Source organism: Megascapheus bottae, chromosome 2 (assembly GCF_031878675.1).
Source record: "Megascapheus bottae isolate mThoBot1 chromosome 2, mThoBot2.hap1, whole genome shotgun sequence".
In the NCBI taxonomy this organism is placed as follows: Eukaryota; Metazoa; Chordata; class Mammalia; order Rodentia; family Geomyidae; genus Megascapheus; species Megascapheus bottae.
In genome coordinates, this window is record NC_143510.1 from 57,215,177 (window position 1) to 57,235,383 (window position 20,207).

General features: G+C 38.5%; 1 long non-coding RNA gene across 1 annotated transcript; it reads right to left on the reverse strand.

Annotated features, from left to right (window-relative positions):
• Positions 1-13,381: 13,381 nt before the first annotated feature.
• On the reverse strand, positions 13,382-20,000 carry LOC150067148 (uncharacterized). Its single transcript, XR_016539471.1, has 3 exons — positions 19,704-20,000; positions 19,070-19,196; positions 13,382-13,480 (listed from the first exon to the last, which is right to left on the reverse strand). It is a non-coding gene; the product is annotated as an uncharacterized LOC150067148 (long non-coding RNA).
• Positions 20,001-20,207: the final 207 nt, after the last annotated feature.

A 20,207-nucleotide genomic window follows, 5' to 3' on the forward strand; every position in this document is an offset into this window, starting at 1 on the left:
ACGTAAGTACTAGAGCTAGAACTCAGGACCTGGGCACTCTCCCATAGACTGTTCAGGTAAGGCTGGTGTTCTGCTTCATGAACCATATCTCTACTTCCAATGTTTGGCTGGTTAATTGGAGACTAAGAATCTCTCAGATTTATCTTCCAGGGCAGGCTTTGATTTGTGAATCATTATGGATCTGAGAGTGCAGATTCTAACTCAGTGTGTGTGTGTGTGTGTGTGTGTGTGTGTGTGTGTGTGTGTGTGTGTGTGTGTTTGTCAGTCATGGGGTTGAACTGTCCTTGAGCCTGTTTTTCTTAAGGCTAGTACTCTACCGCTTGAGCCACAGTACTACTTATGGTTTTTTCTGTGTATGTGGAACCAAGGAATGGAACTCAGGACTTCATGCATGCTAGGTGAGCACTCTTCTACTAGGCCACACTCCTGGCCTCTCACCCAGTTTTGAGTGTGGCAAGAGGATGGCTGTGTGTGTTTTCCAAGTCACACAGGAGCAATGGCTCATCAATTAGGGCCCACCTTTTATGACATTGCCCTTTAACTTCTAGATTTGTGTACGATAGAGATGCAAATGATTTGCCTGTTGGGAAAAAAATCCACAAATTATGGCTTTGTAGTTCTGTAGGACTTTGGCCAATTTAGTTCCTATTCTTTCAGTCTTCCCACATTCTATCTTCATCCATTCCTATAAATATTCAATTTCTCAAATGCCATTGAACCAGTATTAATGCCCTTCTGGCTCTCTCATGAGTTAATAAAACACATGTTGAGATATGTTTATTACACACTTATGAGAAAATCACATCTATTTTCTTCCTTTGCAAATTATTCTCTGTCACCCAGGATTTTCTAGATGCAATTCAGACTCCTCTGCAGAATGACTTGAACTTTCCCATGTGTGAATTACTCACTAGTACTTTTGGTGTTCAACTTTAAGGGGTACGGACTCTGAATGCCATGTTAAAGCTTGTGTTCAGAAGTTGGTACCTCTCATCCAAAGTGAAGAGATGAGTTAGGCCATCAAACCTTTTCAGAGGAATTATTTACCAGCCCACTCTTTAAACCCTTTGGGTAGTTTTCATTTGATTCAAGGGTAATGGCCCAACTTCTCACATTTACTTATTTGTCAATGGAAATGGTAATGTGAGGGGCTCTTTTGATTCTTACTTTGCTGCTCTACTCTCACACAAAGCTGAGTTAGAAAGAATCTTACTATAATAATTGTATTGACATTTTAAATTGTCTGCAAACCAATACCTATATTGTGGAAATTTGCCTTGTAAGAAGGGTGTCTACCATCCTAGATGAAGCATTGGAGTGAAGTACACCCTATGAGGAACTGTCTGCAGGGTACCTGAGTAAAACTGGCTTTAGAATAAAGCAGAAAGTCTTATAAGTATGATCACTATCTATTAAGAGGTACCATATATATGTATAGATATATATGATGGATTTATGTGTACATAAAAAGTCCTATATTAGTAATGGGCTTGGTAAGTACAACTCTACACCTTCTCAACTTTCACTTGGTATTTATTGATTCATCATATGTTAGTACTGAGATCTATAGTGGTGAACGTGTGTTTTTCTGTGAATTATGATTTTTATACACTGGGTTCACTCAGAAAATGATTATAATTTGTACTCTGCCCACCACACCCTGAGATGTAGTTAAAAACCACTTTCTCTGAGACTACACCTGGATTCAAAGCCCAACTCTGCCGTGAGTTTTGTGATGTCAACAATCTACCTAACCCCTCTATGAGACTTTTTCTTAATCTACCAAAGAAGCTAACGCTGACCACCTTAAATTACTGCACTCACTATGGTGGTGTCTTTAAAGGGCTAATGGGAAATGGATTTTCTCTAAGTGAACTCCCTCAACAGTTTCTCTTCTTCCTACTTCTGAAGCATCATTCTCAGTTTCAGTACAAACCTGAGATTCATCATCAAAATAATGACTTTGTAGTTCATGTCCTTCAAACTGAGTCATTTTTTGTATTTACCATATGGAGCATAAAGACATCCGTTCTTCTTATACATAATGGTATTGTTGGCTGCATTTTAAAACTCAGACTCTAAATAACCTCATAAATAATGGTATACAAATGAGACAACTATATTTTATTTACCTATCATCTCTCCCATTACATACCTTCTTAATTTTAGGATTATTGCAGACACAGGAGTCTTTAAAACCATTAACTTGCTTTTTAGAATAGGGCAAATAATATATGTCACTATCAACCTCAAAATTAGGTCAAGATTTGTTCAAGCAGCACTTTATGTGTGGTGCCTTGTAAGCCATCATTGACTAAGTGATTTTTCTAGAGAACAGGTAGAATGTACTGCAGTGCTAGAACCATCTCAGGTATCATTTTGTAGGCACAAAGCTGTTTGCATCTACATTGCTTGGTTTCAACTCCAAGATACCATCTGATTCATAAATCATTCATTCTCATTATACCGCTAGATTAAATTCAATTTGATCTAATCTTGCTCTCCACTCAACTCACCAAGACTAATTCGGCATTTCTCATGGGGAACAACCTCATGTAATCACCACTGACCTAACATGAGACCTATGCCTGAGGTTACTGCTTAGTGCCACCAGCCAGTTTATTTATAATAATTCTCATTGGCCCTGGGAAGAAACCAGACCCCTTATTTAAAAGAAGCCAACCTGGGCAGGAAAGTACATGAAACTCTTATCTCCATCTAACCACTGGAAATCAGGAAGGGGAGCTATGACTCAAAGTGGTAGAGTGTTAGCCTTGAGTCAAGGAGCTCAGGGACACAGACAAGGCCCTGAGTTCAGGCCCTACAATGGACAAAAAAAAAATAAGTAAAAAAGCAAATGGACCACTATGAAAAGCATTAGAAATCATCCGGTATCAACTTGATGGCTGACTTTCCTAACTGATTTTTGGAAAAATCAACAAAATATTAACAAAAAATGAATCACCTTACACACAATTAGCTTGGAAGAAAGAAGGTAAGGGAGGAAGAATGCCACCCACATAGCCCTCCTTCCCTGAGTCGTTTCTGGAAAGCCCATGTGCTGGGTCCTTGCAGTCTGAAAAGCCCTATCCTAGGCCTAGCCAACATTTCATTTGGAATTTGAAAACCTATTCAGAACAACTTAGTGATTACTGTTAAGATCCTATCAAGGTTTCATTTGTTTCACTGGATATACCATCCTTTCACTTTGCAGGAAGGCAAAAATAGTGCTGATTAGCTAGGACTAGGGGAGGTAAATGAGGTATCTAGGGCACAGACTTTAAGGAGACATCCCTTTCTCATGTGTGGGCAAATGTCAACTATGCATCTGTAAGGTCCACAGAATGAGTGCTTCCTTAAAATTCATGCCCTAGGTATTTTGTTTTGCCTTACCTTAATCCTAGTCCTGTTTTTACTTATATCTTTCTTTCTTTCTTTCTTTCTTTCTTTCTTTCTTTCTTTCTTTCTTTCTTTCTTTCTTTTTTTGGTGGGTCATGGGGCTTGAACTCAGCCTGGGCACTGTCCCTAAACTCTCCTGCTGAAGGCTACTGCCCTACCCCTAAGCCTGTGCGGTGTCCCTGAACTCTTCAGCTCGAGGCTACTGCCCTATCCTTGAGCCAAGTCCCACTTCCCCATTTTCTAGATGTTAACTGGAGGTAAGAGTCTCAGGTCCTTTGGTGCCCCGGCTGGCTTTGAAACTCGATCCTCAGATCTTAGCCTCCTTGAGTAGCTAGGATTACAGGCGTGAGCCACCAAGCCTGGCTTTTACTTATATTTTCAATGCTATCATCAATCCTTTAACTTCCAATCTCCTGCATTAGTGTTCTGAGTGTTAGGATTATAGGTGTTTGCCACCATGCCCAGCCTTGCCTTCTTTCTCTACCCCTTGAGATGATGGAGTGTTGAAGGTCACTGACAATATCTTTCATCCTTAAATTCCTCTGGGTTGGCAGAATGGACAGATGAGTGAGTAGGTCTAAATTCTACCTTTTATGAAGGCTTTCCGGACCCCTGAAATATATCCTGATTTTTCTATCTTCTGAAGTAAAAATATATTATCTAAAGTTCTACTCCCATTTAATCATGTATGCTGGCATAACTCATGCATTCCTGTAAATTGGGTGCAGCAATATCATTTTCTAAGATTCATTTTGAAAATCTCCGTATGATCAAATCAATTTTAGTTAATTAAGAGAGAGAACTAGTTTGAATTTCCTCAGAATCGAGCAGAAGATTCTGTGTACTAAAGACACACAATAAATTCCCTTTAATACATGAATGACAATAAATAAATACTTTTGACTAATATTGGAGTCTTAGAATCTCGTAACTGTGTTAACATCCCAGTTTGCCTACTAACTACTTGAGTACATATGCCATTTTACCTCTTTGGCCTCAGTTTCTTTATATAAAATGAGGGAATGTCTTGAGTAACTCCTAAGATATCTCCAACTTTGGCATCCTGTGAGTCTCTGAATTTGGAAATTGGTTATGCAAGAGGATGCCAAGTGTGATTTTTTGCTATGATTAATCCACTTGTCATTTGGCAGGAATTGCCTAAATGTAGATGGTAACACACACAGTGACAATCCTAAAAAGATCTGTACTAGTTTATATAAGGCCTTTCCCTTCCCTTCCCTTCCTTTCTCTTCTCCTTCCACTTCCCCTTGCCTCCTCTACTTCCATCCTCTGTTCTGACTTTCCTTCCCTCCCACCTTTCCTTCTCCTCTTCCTCCAGATTTACCCAAAGTTGCATTCTCCATGCCAGAGCCAGGTGTCAATCAGTATGGTGCCAACAGATTTTTTCCCCGTTATAGCTGTCTGGCTCCCCTAAATGGCTGTGCTGTGTCGAATGCAGATGTAAAAGATCAAGTTGACTAGCTTAGATGATGAGAGATCTACACAAATAACTTCCCCCTCCCCGGTGTCAGAGTCTTTCCCAGGATCTATGGAACTTCAGTCTTTGAAAGGCAGAAGGGATTTTCATGGCAAAGAGAGCCATTCAAGCTCATGAAATTTTATTCTGGCATGCATTGTTTACTTCATTTCATTCATATTGATTTCTATTTCAATTAAAGAAGTTTATTTTTAAAGCAAAGTTCATGTCTTATACAAATATAGCTCTCAGGATTCCTAGCACAATGTTAGGTATACAGTAAAATTTGAAACTATTTCTGATTATCCACCTAAAGATAAAACTTATTCATGAAACCATTATGCCCAGTTTTCTCAAAGCACAACTTACTAACACTGTCCTCTCTTAAATGTTCTTTCCTTTTTCTGATAGTAGTGATTCTGGGGCTTGAACTTAGAGTGTGGGTGCTGTCCCTGAGCTTTTTTGCTCAAGCCTAGCATTCTACCACTTGAGCCACAATCCCACTTCCACTTTTTTTTGGTGGTTAGAGTTGAAAGATTCCTAGACTTTCCTCCACATGCTGACTTTGAACCATGATTCTCAGATCTCAGCCTCCTGGGTAGCTAGGAATACAGGTATGAGTCGTTGTGCCTGCCTTTAAATGTTCTTAGGTTCTGTGTTCTACTTCTCATGGTAATCACCAGCTTTCAAATACAAGTTCATGTGTATTCTCCCTGCCAGATTTTAAGTGACTGTAGTAACCTGTATTCCACTGTACCCCAGATTCCTGCAATATATACCCAGAGTGGTTATTTAAGAAATAACTGTGAATTCATGGTTCAGTGAAATGATCAGTGAAACAGGACATTCAAGGAGCTCTTTCAAGAAAAGATTCTCTGAGCCAATGAGTTTATGAACAGTTGCCCATTTCCCTATCCTCTTATTAACTTGCCATTGTACATTAGAAGGTGAAATTTCTAAGCTTGTAGTAAATAAATCTGTTTAAAGTTAGTTATATTGTTTATTGAGGTAAAATGACTATAGACTACTACCACCTTTTGCTCCCCTGAGAAACCTTTTCTTTTGTATTGCTCTGGATGGAACTTGAGACCCTGTGCAGGTTAGACAAGTGTTCTACCACTGAGTTACATTCTTAGACCATCCCTGAGGCTTTAATTAATGGCCTGTGAAATCACTGTCCAGTAGACACACTGAGAAAAGCCATTTTGGGGGAAAAGAGAATGTAGATGAAACATCACACAGTCTTGTTGCAGCTATAGATCCCAAGATCCAAAGAAAAGTATCTTTTAATATCTATCTATCTATCTATCTATCTATCTACTTCATCACCATCATCATCATCATCATCATCATCATCATCATCATCATCATCATCATTTATCTTTCTACCTATCTATCTGAGACAGGGTCTTACATTTCCAAGGCTGTCCTTGAGTGCTGAATTCAAGAAATCCTCCTGCGTCAGGGTACCAGATATCTGGGATTGGAGGCATGTACCACTATACCCAGATAAGAAAAGGACAAGATTCTTTTCCAGTTAAAGATACCGAATCTTCCAAGTGCTGAGCAAGGTCAATGCTTTTTACAGCAGCTTCATCATCCCGCAATAGGTTGCTCGGTGCTTTTATTTCCCAGGTAGAAGAAATGGCAGACTTTTATTCAAAACAGCCTTTCTGGTAGAGGAAGATTGCTTGATTGATATATCCCCAACATTCAGCCATAAGCTTCACTTCTATTTATAAAGACCATCAGAGCGCAAACTTCACAGGGCTCAAGTGGTAACAATAAGACAGATAAAAGGTGGGAATCTATGTCTTTGAAGAGAAGTTAAATGAATCCAAGTAATTTTATTTAAAAGAAGTATAAAAGTATTAAGCAAGGGCAGACCTAATGAAATAGAATTTGGCATGCTGTGTAGAAAGTCTGTGTGGTGACTGCTGAGTTTTGCCCCCACGTATCTGTAAGCACAGAGCTGGCTCTGGTTGGAATTTGTCTCTGGTCCGGCACTATCTCTGATTCCAGGACTCATGCCAATAGTCATTCCTTGCCTCCTATCAGCATCAAAGCCATCCCCATCTCCTTCTTAGGATGAACATGAAATAAGTGCTTACAACATGCTAGGTGGTGTGCCAAGTGCTTTCATAATGATGTTTTCATGCATCATTATTCATTTATTCAGTGAACAGTTTTAAATACATCCTATATACTAAGAAGACTTGCACTTGGTATTTGGAATATATCACAAAGTCTTGCCTCACACAACATATTTAGTAGTAGGCAGAGAGAGTCGGTAAACAATAGACATAGCCAACAAATAAAGTACATAGTATACAAAAAATGACAGATGTTATGAAAAATATAGCAAGGGGCCAGGAATTTGACCTAGTGGTAGATTGCTTGCCTAGCATGCACAATGACCAGGGTTCAATTCCTCGGTACCACATACATAGAAAAAAGCCAGAAGTGGTGCTGAGGCTCAAGTAGTAGAGCTCTAGCCTTGAGAAAGTCCAAGGACAGTGCTCAGACCCTGAGCTCAAGCCCAGGACTGGCAAAAAAAAAAGAAAAGGAAAAAATATAGCAAGGAAAGTGCACATAAAGGGATTCTGGGCTGCACTCTTGGAACAATCTGAACAGGGTAGAAGGTAGACTTTCTGAGAAGATGACATATGATCAGAGATTTGGAGATTTGAACAAGAACTGTGGAACTATCTGTAGGAAGAACGAGTTGGTCAGAAAGGCAAATCATCCTAGATGCCCTTAGTCAGGAATGTGTTCACTTAGTTCATGAACATGGAAGAAGTTGATGGGACCGGGCACTGGGGCTCAAGGAAAGACTCTTTCCACAGCCAAAGGGACTTTGTTTAATGTAGAGCCATTGTAGGATTTTGAACAGAGCAATGACTTGTATGTTATTCTGAAAGTTTCAGCGGCTACAAGAACAAGGGTAAAAACTAGGTAAGGAGTTAGTAGCTGATTGCTTTGATGCTAAATTGTAAGCAAATGAAGACTAAAGATTATGAAGCAAGCAGGGAACTGGTGATTCACACCTATAATCCTAGAGACTCAGAAGGCTGAGGTCTGAAGCCAGCTTAGATAGAAAAAACCATGAGACCCTTATCTCCAATTTACTACACGATAATCAGAAGTGGAGCTGTAACTCAAAGTGGAAGAGTGCTAAACTTGAGCAACAGAGCTTAGGGACAATGCCCAGGCTCTGAGGTTAAGCCCCTATATAAATGACCAAAAAAATATTGAGACTCAGGCAAAGTATTGACAGGATATTATAGGAATTGGTTCAAATTGGTGCTTCATACCTGTTACCATAGCTACTTGTGAGACAGAGATCAGGAAGATCAAGGTTTGAGGCTAGCCTGTACAGGAACATGAGACCTCCCATCTCAGTCAATAGCTGCTCCAGGTGACACATGTCTGTCATCCTAGCTACATGGGAAGCATGAATAAATTGATTACATACAGGCTATTAGGGTCATCCATTCAAGACCTATTTCAAAATATCATGAAGGCAAATTGGTATAGCTCAAGCAGTAGAGTGTCAAGTCACATATGGGATATGTGATCAACAGAGTGCCCTGTAAGTATGTTTGAAAAAGAGAGAAATAAAAGATGGTTGCATGACTTATTAGTATCAATTCTTATATCCAGAGAGGTCATGCTATCCTCTCCATTGTACAGATGAAGAAACTTGGACCTGCAGAGCTATTTTTTTTTTGCCAGTCCTGGGATTGAGCTCAGGATATGAACCCTGTCCTTGGACTTTCTCAAGGCTAGAGCTCCACCACTTGAGCCTTAGCACCACTTCTGGCTTTTTTCTATGTATGTGGTACTGAGGAATTGAACCCGGGTCTTTGTGCATGCTAGGCAAGCACTTTACCACTAGACCAAACTCCTGGCCCCCCTGCAGAGCTATTAACTCCATATTTCTTTTTTAGCAAGCAGAAATGCCAGCCCTTAGATGAGCCAAGGATTTATCTAGTGCTGAAGGCTGGGCCTTGTAACCATAATACTGAATGACATAAAGGACCTTCTTTCTTGAATTCAGTTTCCATTTTCATGGAAACCTTAAACTTAGTTCACCAGTATTCATACTTCTCTTTTTCACTGCCCTCTCTTTTCCCACTCTTCTCATGCCTGTTGCAAACCTTGTCAAATCTCTGACTGTGTGGATATCCATGACTGGTCCACTTCCCTCAGATTCTGGACTCAATTGAGACTTGTTCCAAAAGCCCTTCACATTCCAGAATTCTTTTCTAATATTTGTTCTGTTAGACTCACTTTAGATTAATTGACCACCACCCTTTACAATATGATAAACCTCTGATTTGGGGAAGAGTTTTCTGACAAATGCTTGGAATAGATAGAGTGCTTCTTGGTGGCTAGAATGTTCTGGGGGCACTGAGGACTGAGAAAATGGTGACACTTGGAACCAAGAACCATGTAGACAGTGAAGTTCCTGGACTGAAGGAGAAGAAGGAAGAGGAAGAGGAAAGCAGCTGAGATGGACCAAGGTGGGCAGAGAAGAACCCCCCCCCAAAAAAAGGCCTGATGATATGGGTCAAATGGTAAGGTGCTTGCCTAGCATGTACAAAGCCCTGGCTGAGAACCCCAGCACTACACACACAAAGAGGACAGATGACAAGGCTTCTGATTGGAGGAAGGTTGTTCAAGGTACTGTGACATCCCTCTACATTCCACTAAAGCAATCTAGTAGAAATTCATTAATTCCTAAAAGGTTTGGTATGAATAAGAATTGCTGTGGGTAGCAAGAAGAGACATTGTTCAGGACAGAGATATTATTTTGAGACAGAGACCAAGGAAAATTGGTGGTAGGAGAACTTTTGAATATCTGACCAGGAAATGAAAGGGATTTATGCAATTTCACTTAGATCGCACATTACTGCAGTACCTCAAACAGGTTTCATCTTTTCCTGTATGTGTTCTTCTATTAATTCCAGCTTCTCTGCCTCAAAGACTCGAGTTCCACAATCTCCACTTACTGAAATCTTGCTCAATTCAAATCCCATCCCTCTGGCAATCTAGATCATCAGGCATGAAATAAATTTTCTTATGTAACACACAGCATGAAATTGCTAGTGTCTCTCATTGTTGCAGCTAGATTTCAAATTTTTAGAAAACAGAGACTTAATTGAGTTTTGAAATAACTCATATTTGTATTCCATAGGAGGTATTCTTTTTCAAGAATGTTACCAAATTAAATCAAACTTTGTAAGAAGAAACACAAAATGGAATTCATAGCAGTAATATACATACGTGCCTGAGTAGCTTCTGCCCCAGAATTAAGATTCATTTCCTATTTCTTTCACGTCGAGCTTTTCCAACTCTTTCCTCAGGCACCCTCATTATTTTTTTTAACCAGTCTTTGTCACAATTTTTGGTATTATTTATCTGTCTATGTATTTGTGAAGAGTCTGTGTCCTGCCACTGGAATATAAATTTCAGGAGAAACAGCTTTATTTTTTTAAAATATATTTTTTATTGTAATTAATAGAAGGGTTACATTATATTCACCAGATAGAAGGTGCATTACTTCACATACATTGATACCCTTGTCTTGGTCTCCATTTCCCTCCCCCTCACCTCCACCCCTCATATTTCCCCCCTTCCCTATCCAATTTCAAATAACCAAATATACATTTATCCAATATATCAGATAACAAAATGAAATGCTGTAACAATATGAGATAACCAAGGGACAGCAAAAGAGATGAGATAACACAGTACATTAAGGACAACAATCACTCATTATATGGCTTTTGTTTCTATATCCTAGAGGTCCTTTCATTTAGTGTCATACTGTATGGCCTTATGTATCTAGGTTTTGCTCTATTGCAAATCTCTGCTAGGAGAGTCCAAGGTTTCTACTGATTATGACAAATGAGGGAAACCATTGAGCCTATGTTCCTTTGAGTCTGGCTTACTTCACTTAATATGATTTTTTCTAAATCTTTCCATTTCCTTACAAATGGGGCAATGTCGTTCTTTCTGACAGCAGCATAGAATTCCATTGTGTACAAATACCACATCTTGTTGATTCACTCATCAACTGAGGGACATCTGGGTTGGTTCCATATCTTTGCTATGGTAAATAGTGAAACAGCTTTATTTTCATCCAAATCTCCAATTCTCAGAATAGCGCCTGCTGGACCCTTTGGTCCTCCAAAATTATGTGGAAACATAGTTATGAATATATCTAACTGTGTATGTCTACTCTGACATAAATTAATAAACATGTAAAAGAATTCCTTTCCTAACAAAGAAAATCACTTAGAAATCAGTCTGTAGCTTCATTACCTATCAATAAGAATAAAGAGCCAGCCAGGTGCAGTGGCTCATGCTTCTTGTCATAGCTACTCAGGAGGCTGAGATCTGAGAATATCAGTTCAAAGCCATCACAGAAAAATCTGAAACACTATTATCTTCAATTAATCAACCGAAAGCTGTAACTACAGGTGTGACTCAAGTGGTAGAATATCATCTATGTACAAAAGAGCAGAAGGATAATGTGATTGAGACTGAAGGCTTGATTTCAAGCCCCCAGTATACACACACACACACACACACACACACACACACACACACACACACACTAAAAATAAAGGAAAGAAAACAAAGAGGAAATAAAGAGCCAAAAGGAGAGAAGCAGAAATGAATTACCTTCTTTAGAAAATTCTCACAGAAATGAACAATTTGACTGAGTTCATACATTCAGCATGAAGTAGACAGGAGATTACGATCAGTTTTACTTCCAAGCACAATTTTCTATTTTTGTAGTCCTGAGTCTTTTAGATAGTCTACGGGAATGAAATAGACTTGATGCTCCTAACAGTTATTGAATCATCATGCAAATAGCCTACCTTTTAATGGATTAGATCGCAGACCATTAAAATGGACACTATTTATAATAAAGCTACAAGCTACTAATATGACCCTTTCAACATTTAAATACTTATTTCCCTCACTGTGTCTTGTATTTTAGCTTTTCTTGTCTCTCTGTACTAGATTTTATTATTATTTTTTTAATGCTGGCCTTGGGGCTTGAACTAAGAGCCTCATGCTTTCTATTTTTTTTGTTTATCATTCAAGGCTGATGTTCTATACATGGCCACACCTCAACTTCAGGCTTTTTGCCAACTAACTGAAGATAAAAGTCCCATGAACTTGTCTTCTCAGATTGTTTTTGAACTTCAGTCCTCAGCTCTCAGCCTCCTGAATAGCTAGGATTACAAGTGTGGAGTCTTTACTTTAGAGTCTTTTCAATAGACTTTGAGTGTGTGTGTGTGTGTGTGTGTGTGTGTGTGTGTGAGAGAGAGAGAGAGAGAGAGACAGAGAGACAGAGAGACAGAGACAGAGAGACAGAGACAGAGAGAGACAGAGAGAAAGAGAGACAGAGAGAGAGGGAGGGAGAGAGAGACAGAAAGAGATAGAGAGATAAAGAGACAGAGAGACAAAGACAAAGAGATAAAGAGAGAGATAGAGAGAGACAGAGAAAGAGACAGTCAGTCATGGGGCTTGAACTCTGGGCCTAGGAGCTGCCTCTGAGCTTTTTTTTGTTGTTGTTGTTAGAAGCTACTGCTTTACCACTTTGAGCCACAGCTCCACTTTCAATTTTCTGGTGGTTAACTAGAGATAAGAGTCTCACGGACTTTCCTGCTCAGGCTGGCTTCAAACCACTACCCTCATATCTCAGCCTCCTGAATACCTAGGATTACAGGAGTGAGTCACAGGCTCCTGGCTCTTCAATAGACTTTTAATGTCCAGGTTACTAAAAATGACATTGCTGAAGAATTTCCTGGCTCTTACCTTAGGTTTGGCCAATCTCAGAATAACAGAAGTTTCCTAAAGGCATATTTGTGGCTCTGGGCTGTGGAAAAATCCCTCCTATGTAAGATTGCTCAGATACTCGTTTTCCCAGCCTCTGCCCACTCTTTCACTCCTACTGTAAATGTTCCCATTGAGACTAAACTTTCAGTTTTCATGACCACATGAAAAACAACAATGAAAAAAGATCAGTTACTTAAGACAACTACAGAGCAAATAACTGTCTAGAGTTTGTTATAGTTTCTCTGGTTATTGTAGCAGATCTTGAAGATGAGAAGAAAGGGAAGGACAAAGAGGAGGTGGGAGCTATACAGCCTTTTTCATAGGAAAAGTATTTTTTCCATGAGAAAAAAATATTTAAGTATTTCATAAGGATATGAGCATTGCCGTTTGTAGATAACTTAGCAGCTTCCAGAAACCATATTATGTAGAAAATCTGGTAGGAAGTCTTAAAAAAATAGTCATCAGTTAATTTAGTTTGAGCAACATTTTATGGAAATTAGTTGAGACAGTTTGGTTGAGTCACTGTTGTTACACATTTGTGCTATATGGGTATACATCTTGGTCAGTGCCATCCTCTTCAAATTTCTCCCCATCTCTTCCAACCCCACCAGCCCCTCGATTTACCTCATTTCTTTTTCACATATATACATTGGGTATTGTAACTGTAGTTCCCCATTCTTCTTCTCTCTTTTCCTCTCTTCCCAACAGCACATATTCCAGCTTCTTGGTATTCATTTTACAAAACTGTAAAGGAATTAGACATTGGAATCATTTCTTGTATATACCATACTTTAGGGAATTGTTTGATCTAGCTTCCACATATGAGAAAAAATATGTATTCCTTGTCTCTTTGAGCCTCACTTACTTCACTTAACATAATTTTTTTCCAGGACCATCCATTTCCCTGAAAAAGACATAATATTATTTTTTGTAATGAATGAGTAAAATTCCATTGTATATATTTCCATTATATATATTTATTGTACTATACTCTTATATTATAAATATAAGTGTTTAAAATACTTATAAACATATGAATCTACTTCTTATGTATAAAGCATAAACATATTTATTATACTATGTAAATATTCACAAATATATATTTATAAATCAATATTATATATCATATAAGCACATATATTCTAAAATAAATGTTATATATGAGTGGTATACATACACACACATTACGTGTATGAGTGGTATCATTGGATCATTGGGTAGTTATGGGTTGAGTGCTTTGAAGGTTCTCCAAACTGTCTTCTATAAGTGATTGTCCCACTAATAATGTAATAGATTTCCCTTTTCACATACAAGCCCACCAGTATCTGTTGCATCTATTGTTTTTTTTTTTTTTTGCCCGTCCTGGGCTTGAGCTCAGGGCCTGAGCACTGTCCTTGGACTTTTCTCAAGGCTAGAGCTCAGCACAGAAGGCTTTTTTCTATCTATATGGTACTGAGGAATCGAACCCGGGTCTTCTTGCATGCTAGGCAAGCACTCTACTACTAGGCCAAATTCCTAGCCTGTTGCATCTATTTTTGTGATGGCCATTCTTACCAGAGTCAGATGGAATCTCAGTGTCATGTGGCTTACATTTCCTTTGTGGTGAGAAATGTTGAACATTTCTTTATGTGTCTATTGTCTATTTTTACTTCTCCTGAGACGTTGCCTTTGCCTATTTAGGAACTGGGTTATTGATTCTTTGAGTGTTTATTTTTTGAGCTCTTCATATATTCTGGATATTACGTCCTTCTCAGACATGGCTGACAAAGATCTTCTCCCATTCTGTCTTTTTAGCTTTGCAACTCTGTCCTCTGTGCAGAAACTTTTAAGCTTAATGCAATTTCATTTGTCATTTTTCTCTATTTTCTGGATCCCTGGGATTCTACTCAGAAATTTTTGCCTATACCAATATGTTCTAATATATCTCCTACTCTTGCTTACAGTACATTCAGGTTTCAAGACTTACATGGAGGTCTTTAATACATTTGAGTTGGTATTAGTATAAGGTGACAGACAAGGATACAATTTTAGTCTTCTACAGCTGACATTATTTTCCTAACACCATTTGTTGAAGAAACTTCTTTTTCCCTATCATGTATTTTTTGGTTCTCGTATCAAATATCAGGTGGCTGAAGGTATATGAGTTTATTTCTGGGCCTTCTAGTCAATTCCAATGGCCTTTAGGCATATTTCTTGGGTGTGTAAGTACCAGGTCACTTTTGTTTCTGTACGTCTGTGGTACTTTACAGTCTGGAATTGTGATACTTCCAGCACTGTTTTCCTGTACTCTGCCTCCCCCCAGGACTGCTTTGACAATTCAAGACCTTTGGGGTTCCATGTGCATTTTTGGATTGTTTTTCTCAATGAAGAAGAACACAAATAGTGTCATTTTTTTTTTTAGAAAAGTAAAGTAAAAAAGGACAATAAAATAAATACCATGAAGTATTTACTTCAAAGGAGTAGGGTGGGGTCAAGGAGAAAAGGGCAGATGAGTGAAGAGAATTAGAGAGAATGCATAGCATACAAAATTAAGAAAAGTCAGGGAAGGGAAGTAGATTGAAAGGGATGGGTAAGAATACTGCAAGGGATAGCAATGCTCACGATGCATTATAGACTGCTTTGTTAATAGAAACTGCTTTGTATAACTTAAGATAATTTTTAAAAAGACATTGAGACTTTGATGAATATTGCATTTCACAGTGTTAATTCTGCCAATCCAAGAAATTTTTCCAGTCCTGGGACTTGAACTCAGGGCATGAGCACTGTCGTTGGGCTTTTTCCTCAAGGCTAGCACTCTGCCACTTGAGCCACATCACCACTTCCAGCTTTTCTTTTTTTTTTTCTGTTTTATTTTTTTTTATTGTAATTAGTAAAAGGGTTACATGATATTTGCCAGATAGAAGGTGCATTAATTCACATACATTGATACCCTTTCACATGTTTTGGTACCCGTTTCCCTCCCTCCCCACACCCCCCACCCGTCTTGGTTTTCCCCCCTTCCCTATCAAATTTCAAATATCCAAATACAAATAAATTCAATATATCAGATAACAAAGTGAGATACTATACCAATATGAGATAACCAAGGGACAGCAAAGGAGATGAGAGACAACATAGTACATTAAGGACAACAATCATTCATTATATGGCTTTTGTTTCACTATCCTGGAGGTCCTTTCAATTAGCTTCACATTATATGTCCTTATGTATCAAGATTTTGTTCTATTGCAAATCACTTCCAGCTTTTCTATATATGTGTACGGAGGAATGGAACCCGTGCATGAGAGGCAAGCACTCTACCACTAGGCCAAACTCCCAGCCCTCCTGATTTCTTTATCATGTTCATTGTTGGTACACAGAAAAGCTATTGACTTTTTTATTTTTTATTTTTATTTTTTCCATATATTTTTATTGTAATTAATGGAAGGGTTACATTATATTTGCCAGATAGAAGGTGCATTACTTCACATACATTGATATCCTTTCTCATGTCTTGGTCCCCATTTCCCTCCCCCCCACCTTCACCCCTCATCTTGTTTTCTCCCCTTCCCTATTCAATTTCAAATAACTAAATACAAATATATCCAATATATCAGATAACAAAGTGAGATACTGTAACAATATGAGATAACCAAGGGACAGCAAAAGAGATGAGAGATAACATAGTACATTAAGGAAAACAATCACTCATTGTATGGCTTTTGTTTCTATATCCTAGAGGTCCTTTCATTTAAAGCTATTGACTTTTGTGGGTTGATTTTTATATCCTCTACTTTATCAAAATCACTTACAGTTCTAGACGCTTTGGTGCAATCACCTTTTTTTTCTGGTTATAACAAAATACTTCAGTGCATCAATGTAGAGAAAGAGGTTTGAGAGGTTTCAGTCCAAGTATGGTTGGTTCCATTGTTTTTAAGTCTACAGTGAGGTAAAATGTCGTGATGAGGAGGGCTTGATGGAGCTTAGTTACGAACATAGTAGCAGTCAGCAGAAACAGTAAGATGGAAAGGAGCTATGCGCAAGGAAGATAGCCCTTCCAGATCATGTCCCAAACTTGTACTACCTCCTAATCATGGCATTAGATTATGAATCAATCAAGGGATGGATCCATTGATTAGGTCAAATCCCTCATGATACAATTACCTCTCAATGACTGATTACGTTCACAAGCTGAGGAATAAAAATCTTTACTCTCTGAACATTTCATAACCAAATTGTAACATTATATGTTATTGTATCTTGAGATTATTTAACTTATTCTTTTGACTATTGTGAGTGTGTGTGTGTGTGTGTGTGTGTGTGTGTTAGTACTGGGTTTGCATTCCAGACGTTTTTGCTACCATTTGAACCATGCCTTCACTTTTTTACTTTGATTTGTTCAGGAACACACAACCCAGAGTTTGCCAGAAGTCTTGGTGAAAACTTTGAAATTGGACTTTTAAGCAATTCTGGAATAAGTAAGACAATAAGGCTCTTGAAGATAAACTAAATGCAACTTTTCATTGTGTGAGGGATATGAGTGTTTGAAGATCAGAAGCAGAATTCTGTGGTTTGGGTGTCTCCAAAAGGGTCATGTGTTAATGGCTTGATCTCCCACCCTAGAGTGAGAAGAGCAATTATAGAACCCAGAAAAGGTGGGGCCTAGTAGGAGGAAGTTACCTTATTGGTGGTATGGCCTTAAGGGGAAGTTGGGACTCAAGCCCTTTCCTGTCTTTCTCTTTGCTCCTTGCCTTCATCCAGCTCTCATCATTCACCATCATGTACTGCCCTGGGTCTAAAAGGCTTACAGGCCAAGAGGTCCAGAAGGAGACAAGGTCAGCCTCTCAAATTGTGAGCCAAAATATTTTCTCTTTCTAGGGGTGTTTGTAACAGTAATGAGCAGTTGACACACATACCTTATTATCTCTTTAATGTCTTTGTAATTTACTGTCATCTTTTCTTTACTTTTCTTTTCTCTTCTTTTCTTTCTTTTTTTTTTTTTTGCAGTGCCAGTGATCAAACCCAGGGACTCCAACATGGTAGGTAAATGCTTGGCCACTGAGCTGCATTCTGTCCACTTTTCATTCCTGATATATTTAATGTGCATTTTTTCTTAGTTTCAATTAGATAGACACTTATCAATTGTATTTCTCTCAAAGAGCAAGCTTTGGGTTTTAATTATTTCCTCTATTAAGCTCTCCATTTTCATTTTATTGATTTCAGTTCAAGTTTTAAAATATATTCTTCCTCTATCTCTAAGGTTTGTCGTGTTTCTTTGGAGGGAGAAAAGTTCTTTTTCCCAGATGAGCACTTCCAGACTTCTCTGTGGTACTGAATATCTACCCATTTATTATTATTTTTTGGTCTCTTTCCCCTTAGAAACATATACTTTATAGTTATGGGTGGCTCTGTCTGTATAGGATCACATGACAACTGAAGTTCTAAGCTTTCTGCACAGGACAAAGTGATGTCTTTTCAGGTTAAAAACAGCTATTTCATGTCTTTTAGGTGAACTGCAATATTCAAAACCTCTTGTAGTTTCCTGTGCCCCTAAAACAAGCCACTGAGAAGATAGAGAGTAAAGGAAAATGGCAGAGGAGAGGAATGTTTGATTTGAGGTAATTAATGTCTCAGCCATCTCAGGTTTCTGATGCGGTTTCTAGTCTGAAAGTATAATTTGGAAGACATCTGACACAAGCATACTTCTCAAATTAAACCCAGTGTACATTTTACGTCATCAAATTGATCAGAGGGGTATTTGATTCCTAATGTAAGTATAACCTTAGATAAACTCATTCTGTTAATTTTAGTGCTGTGCTCAACTCACTTTATAGAACCTCAGTTCCATTATGATAAATAATTTATTGAAATGCACCTGTGTCCTTAACTGAATAGCCATATGTGAAAATCTAGAGCCTTTCCCTTGGGAACTTCTGAACTAAATTCTATTGCTTAATGTCCTGATATGATTGGAAAATTGATTGAATCTACATCTCAAAATATTTTGTGACGTTTATATTAATTATGTAAGTCATGAGAACTTTTTACATCTTTGCTTATCAACTACAAATTCAGTTGAAGCACTTCAGAGCCTCAGTAGCCTTGTAATCAGTTGATTTACTGATTAGATTAATGATAAATCAAAACCACTTGTTCAACAATGGACAAACTCCGTTAACAGCTGTGTCCACTTTCTATTTTCAATGTATGTAGTAGACTGGGTCACCTAGTATGGTATGAGCAGCAGTATCACTATTCTAAAGTATACAACTTAAAACTCAGAGTTTGCTTACTTTGGTTCTCTTTCAAAACTGAAAGTTTATTCTCTTAACCAGGCATTTCTGCATCACTTACTTGTGTATGTAGGTCATCCTAGAATAACTGAATCAGAATTTATGATTTTTATAAGATTCCTTCGTGGTACATATGCACTTCTCAATCTGGGAGATACTGTCTGAAGTCCATTAGACAAAAGCTGGACCTGTAAGAGCCAAGAAGTCAGTCCTCCTCTCTCCTTGGAGAAAAAACAAAATTCAAAAGGTGCAGGAGATTTGACCAGGAACACACAGGATGGTTAGCAGCAGGTACAGAGTCAAGTCAGATTTTCTCCTATGTGTGGGTGATATGTGCTGTTTGTCCATCAGCTCATTCCTGGACTGTCTATACCAGCTCCAGCACTCCCTTCCTTGGGGGAAATATTGTCTGCAATGTCACTCAAAAGGTGACCATTCTGCACCTTCCTCCCCGACCCCATCCCCAGAGGATGTGACTTAAGATGGGGTCAAGGTTAAGTGTCTTACTCTACACATGAAGACTTCAGTTGAGACCACGTAGGGATGCAAAGTACGTGAGGCTGAATCATCCTATGAGCTAGGCTGCTGCTGCTGAGGCCCAGAGAGAAGAGGTGCTTCCTGTGATGGGCTCTGCACATCTCCTACCCATTCCTTAGAGAAAAACACTGCAAATTCCTTATGAAAAGTACACATACCTTTCAGATTTCAAGGCATATATCAATGTGTCTTTCTAAATGATGTAAATTGGATCTTCCCACAGACATTATTCATCTTGTTTGCTCAGTCAGTGTAGGTTAGAAATCCTCATTGGGAATTCAGAACCTTGGGGTTCAGGGCAGTAATATAGTGCATGCAGCAAATATTCCACAAAATTCCTGGTGGGGTCTGAGGGCCATCTCATATGAAAATAAATTACGTTTTCCTGCATCGGACTTCTGAAAGGAAAAAGAGAAAAACTCCTCTAACTCTGTTTATTCTCCATCTTCATCAAGGATGCCTCCACACATAGCCTGTCTGTCAAGTTAAGAGAAAAGGAAAATTAGTCTTAACTTAATATCAGTAACAAAATAAACAATAAAGAAGGGATTTTTCCCCCACCCACTAGAGGACATGAGTATTCTACTCACACTAAGCAAGATAAACTAGAACTTTACACATATTTGCTGCCAAGTGGGCTGGAATATGGGTACAATCAGTTG